The sequence below is a fragment of the Vombatus ursinus genome, unplaced genomic scaffold (assembly GCF_900497805.2).
Source record: "Vombatus ursinus unplaced genomic scaffold, bare-nosed wombat genome assembly UNPS02014859.1, whole genome shotgun sequence".
Taxonomy (NCBI): Eukaryota; Metazoa; Chordata; class Mammalia; order Diprotodontia; family Vombatidae; genus Vombatus; species Vombatus ursinus.
In genome coordinates this window covers 5,116,226-5,122,453 of record NW_020954637.1, presented here as the reverse complement: position 1 = coordinate 5,122,453, position 6,228 = coordinate 5,116,226, and positions in this window count along the sequence as shown.

Below are 6,228 nucleotides of genomic sequence, written 5' to 3'. Positions count from 1 at the left end.
CCCAGCTCTGACATCTTGTGTTCTAAGGGCCCTCCCAGCTCTGACATTGTAAGTCCCAAGGTCACTCCCAGTTCTAATATTCTTTTATTCTAAGTTTTCTCCCAGCCCTAATATTCTAGGTTCTGAGCTTCTTCCTACCCTCTGGCATTCTATAATTCTTCAGTACTGGCTCTTTTCTCAGCCTCCAGGCAGCACTGCTAGGCAGTCTGGTTGTGTCATCCAGCTCAAGGAGGAAACCTGCATAAACTTATATTCCGACTAAACCATAATGCACTTAGTGTGCAGGCCTTCCCCTGGTGATCTGCACTTTAACCTGGGAATCTGGGAAGCTCAATGTTTTACCTCAATGGATTAATGGTAACTTTTCAGATACTGGGTGGGGTTGAGGGTGGGGGAAGTTATTCTGGGGGCGGAGGAGCCTTCCTGGAGCTCCTATAGCTATAATAAGGAGACACCTGTCTGCTCTGTCTCTTTCTAAGGCCAGCCAGCCAGCAAGCCACCCAGGAGTTGTATGGCCCAGGGCAAGCCAATCTCACATTCCTGGGAGTAACTTTCTTATCTGCCAAATGCAGGTAATAATTCCACCCTCCCTATCTCAAGGGTAGAGCCTATGAGGATTAAGTGACATACTAGATGAGAAAATGCTATGACAAGTGCACAAATTATCACCTGTGCTTCTGAGTACTTTAAGGTTTGCCCTTTCTTCATGACAACACTGGTAAGTAGGTAGGAGATGGAGAGGTCCAGTGATCTGTCCAGCTAATATGCATCTCCTGGGTTTGTTGGTTTGTTTTTTAAACATGTGATGGATACCATTAACACAGTATTGGGCCATCTGTTCTTTCTCCTTCACTCTCCCTACATGAAGGGCTCACATATTTTCATGGTCATTTCTAGAACGCATGGAAGCTCAGGAGCTTCCGGGCTCTAGGCAGCCAGCTGATCTAGTACCTGCAACTGCACAAGAATCCTCTCCTGATCTTGGGCATCACAAATTAAAAGCAGCAAGATGCCTTAGAGATCATTTAATCCAACTCTCTCCCTTCAAAGAGGAGGAAACTGAGATCTCTGGCTAGCTTTCTCCTTAAGGTAGCCCTGAACTCTAAAGGAGAGAATCAAGGACATTGGTTCTTTCCCCCAGGGAGAGAATTCCTTCAGAGTGGGTTCTGTTTATATTATAAACAGAAATCTCCCAGTTGGGTGGGAAACTTAATTTACAAGCATTTGCCTAGGGGGCCACAAGTAAGCCCTTCAGAGACTGACCTTTTCTGGAGTGGGGCCTTGACAAATAGGGGGAAAAGAATGGATCAGAAATTAATAATTACTTATTAATATAATAATATACTATTAATTTCTTTCATATGATAAGACAAGGACTGGATTGGTGATTTCATTGCTGCAGGGAATTCCCAGATGAAGAAATTCCCTCCACTAATGCAAGTCATCACCTTCTCAATAACTTACCGTGTGAAAGGTTGCCTAGAGCAGAGATGTCAAACTCAGGGGCTGAACCAGATTAAAATGTAATTGAGAAATATTTAACAAAGTAAATAAAAATACAATAAGCATATATAATGTTGTAGTTTAAAACTAAGTCAATATGCAGCCACAGGGTTTGTTATGTATGGATTAGCGACCCCCATTTCTATTTGAGTTTGACTCCAGAGCCTTAGAGAGGCTAAGTGACTACCCCAGGGGTCAGTAGGCATGAGAGGATAGACTGCGAACCCAGACCTTCCCAGAAAAGTTTCTATCCACCAACACCTTGCATGCTACCTTTGGATCACAAGGAGAGCTAATAAAAGGTTTGCAAAACATTTTATTCACCTAATTATCTTATTTGATCCTTACAAAAACTCTATGAGGTTGCTGTTATTATGCTAATTTTACAGATGAGGAAATTGAGGCTGAAAAAAGAAGCCAAGTGACTTGTCTCTAGTCACACTGGTAGTCAGTGTCTGAACCAGAATTGAAGCTCAGGCCTCCCTCTAAGCTGGAACACCAGGTTGCTTCCTTGTCCAGTACCATAGCTTCTGGGGGAACTTTCTGTTCACTCTATATTAATCAATGGCAAAACCAGTATTTGGTATTCTCAGGGGTAAGAAACTTGGTATGATAATATCTCCTATTTATACAGTATTTGAATAAATACTATTATGAACACTAGTTCTCATAACCTGATACCTGGAGTTCTAACCAGTAAACCACACAGCCTCTCTGATGTGAAGGTCAAGTACAGCATAATGAGTGACCTCTCATTCCTACCCTTGCCCCATAACTGCACCTTTCTTCTCCCCAAAATTCATGTCCTCTAATAGAATAGAATAAGAAACTTAATAGAAACTAAGTTCACTGAATCGAAGGAATGCCCATCAATTGGAGAATGGCTAAACAAGCTGTGTTTATATGATTGTGTTGGAATATTATTGTGCTACAAGAAATGACAAGCAGGATGATTTCAGAAAAACCTGGAAAGACTTACATGAACTGATACAAAGTGAAATGAGCAGAACCAGAACACTATACACAGTAACAGCAATGTTGTTTGATGAAAAATTGTGAATGACTTAGCTGTTCTTAGCAATGCCATGATCCAAGACGATCCCAAAGGACTAATGATGAAGCTTACTGTTGGCCCCTGGAGAAAGAACTGACAATGTTTAAATACAGACTGAAGAATGCTATTTTTCACTTTCTTTCTTTCATTCTTTTTCTTTTATTCAAGTATTCTTGTACAAAATGACTAATATGGAAATATTTTACATGATTGTACATGTATAACCTGTATCTGATTGCTTACCATCTTGGGGGGGGAGAGGGAGGGAGGGATGAAATTTAGAACTCAAAACTTTTAAAAATTGTTTAAAAATGGTTTTAACATGTAATTGGGGGATATCTATCTATCTATCTATATATGTATATATATAATATACATTTTTTTTAGCCAAAGACAAGGTTTGTTAGACCATCTGTCATATTGGGGAGACTCTTAAGGAGTCTGAACATTAGTGAGCTAGTGGCTAGATTGTAAGAATCTAAGCCTAAAATATATATTTTAAAAAAGAAAAAGAAATTAAGTTCACTGGGCAGGCCTCCCTATTTTCTAAATGGAAAGGAGGAGGGGGCAAGAGAGACCTTTTAAGCAATACTTTTAAAATGTGCTTTGAACTGTAACGAATTCGGAGGGGTGGGGTGGGGAGAGGAGGCCGCCAAGAACAAGTTGACAAATGAGTGTGTTTCCATACTTCCTTTCCCTACTGACTGCATAGTGAGTGACCTACCTAGTTACAAGAATAGGTAGCCAGCTATTGGCAACATCTGGAAGCTGACCCCGGCTCTTGATCCATTCACACCAAACTGTGACTTTAACAAAACAAGCCTGGCAAAGTCTGAGGGTTCTAGTCTCCACTGTCACTGACTGGCTGTGGGACCTTGGACAAGTAATCTACTTCCTCAGGGTCTCAGTTTCCACATCTATAAAATGAGCTCTAGAATCCTTTGTTTCTGAAGTCTCTTCCAGCTCTGAGTTTCTATATTTTGGAGGATTCTTTGACACCTCTTTCTCTTCTCCTCCTTTCCTCCCAGGTTTGTAAGGGAAAGATCTAGATTAGGAATCAGAGAACCTGGATTTGAATCCTGGATCCAACACTCACCACCCAGATGACTTTTTAAGGAAATTATTCCTTTTTCTGGACCTTAGTTTCCTAATCCACAAAATGAAGGGCTTGGCCTCCAAGGCCCCTTACAGCTCTCAATTCAAGAGACAGCATGACACAGTGGATAGAGATCCAGTCAGGAAGGTCTGGGTTTGAGTCCCACTTTTGACTGGTCATATATTATCAGTGGTGTGATCCTGGACAAGTCACTTAATTTCTCATTGCTCTAGGTAACTCCCCAAAATAGTGTTTCTTAACTTGGAGTCTGTGGGAGGGGGAAAAAAATATATATATATATGTACATATACATATACATATATATATCTTTACTTCTTTTTTAATAGTATTATATCTCTTTCCAATTACATGTAAAGACAATTTTTGACATTTTTAATAAAATTTTAGTTCCAAATTTTGTGAACATACTTTTAATCGATAACTTATTTCAGTATAATTGATTTCAGTTGTAATTCTAAGCATTTTCATTTATTATTTGTTTGTTTTCTGACATTTTGAGTCCCACATTGTCTCCCTCCCAACCCTGCATTAGAGAAGACCAACATCATACTTATACATACACATACACACACAGACACACACACACATGAATATATACACAGAGAGAGATGGAGTGAGGGAGAGAGAGAGAGAGAGAGAGAGAGAGAGAGAGAGGGAGAGAGAGAGAGAGATACAATATAAGCTTCTATATATCAGTTCTTTCTCTAAAGGTGCATGGCATTTTCCTTTATAAGTCCTTCGTAATTGACTTAAATGATCATATTACTCAGAATAGCTTAGTTATTCACAGTTACTCTTCAAACAATATTGCTGTTACTGTATACAATGTTTTCTTGATTCTGCTCATTTCACTCAGCCTTATTTTATGCAAGTCTTCCCAAGTTTTTCTAAAACCAACTTGCTTGTCACTTCTTACAGCACAATAGTATTCCATTATATTCATATACTACAATTTATTCAGCCATTCCACAACTGATGGGCATCCCCTCAATTTCCAGTTCTTTGCCACCACAAAGAGAGTTTCTGTAAATCTTTTAAAATGTGTAAGTTCTTCTCCTTTTTCCCTAATAGTATTATTAATAGTAGTATTGCTGGGTCAAAGGATATACACAGTTTTGTAAGTCTTTAGGCGTAATTCCAAATTGCTCTCCAAAATGGTTGGATCAGTTCACAATTCTACCAACAGTGTATCAGTGTCCCAATTTTTCCATATTCCCTCCAACATTTGTCATTTTCCACTTCTATCATTTTAGTCAGCCTGATTGGTATGAGGTAGCACATCAGAGTTATTTTAATTTACATTTCTCTAATCAAAAATGATTTAGATAATTTTTATATGACTATATTTAGCTTTGATTTTTTTCTTCCAAAAACTGTCTGATCATATCTTTTGACCACTTATCAATTGGAGAATGACTCACATTCTTATAAATTGATTCAGTTCTCTATATATTTGAGATATGAAGCCTTTATCTGAGAAACTGGCTATAAAATATTTTCCTCAGTTTTCTGCTTTCTTTCTAATCTTGGTTAGATTGGTTTTATTTGTACAAAACCTTTTTAATTGAATAATCAAAATTGTCCTCTTTACACCCTACAATGCTCTATCTCTTATTTATTCATAAATTCTCTTATCCATAATTCTGATAGGTAATATATCCTGTGCTCTTCTAATTTACTTACGCTATCTCCCTTTATGTCTAGGTCACATATCCATTTTGACCTTATCTTGGCAAACATAAAAAGATACTGGTCTATACCTAATTTTGCCAGACTGCTTTCCAGTTTTTCCCGGCAATTGTAATCCTATACATTTTATTTTATTTTGTACATTTAAAAACATTGTTCTGAGAAAGGGTCCATGGGCTTCACCCAACTGGCAAAGGGGTTCAGGACCCAAAAATGGCTCAAAGTAGGGGTCCCTACTTTAAGACCATATGGAAATTACAGAGAAGGTGCTCATCTGCATTGGTATTCCCTATACAAATTGAAACCACAGTTCTAAAATCCTCGGAAGCTTTCCTTTCCCCTCAGTGCCCCAGCCCCTCCCCCTTTCCATTGTTTTCCTCAGGAAAGTGTTTGGGATTTGAAATGTTGCTCTCTTTTAATGCTGCTGTCTCATACATTCAAAAGGGGTAATCCTTGGGTTAAGGGCTGGCTAAAAGAAAGGGATATCTTGCTAATTTAGTCACTGAGGGTAACAATGAGAGATTAAAGAGAGAAAGGGACCAGAGAATCCCTGATCTTGAAGGAATTTCCAGGAAGGAATCCCATACTTATGCAAAAAACCCCTCAGCAACATTCCTTAGAAGTGATCTTTCGTCCTCCCTGGAAAGACTTGGGGGGGCGGGGGACCTACTACCTCTCAAGTCATCTTTGAATTTTAAAAAATTGTCAAAAAGCCTCATATACACAGATTCTCCCAGTTCCCCACCCCCATTGGATTTTCTGAAAATAGAACTGGGGCACTTTTCCATCTGTGCTTTCCTAGTATTGTGTCTCAAGCATTTTTTATTTTCCTGAATTGAATATCTGATTTCATTGGCATAGGGAG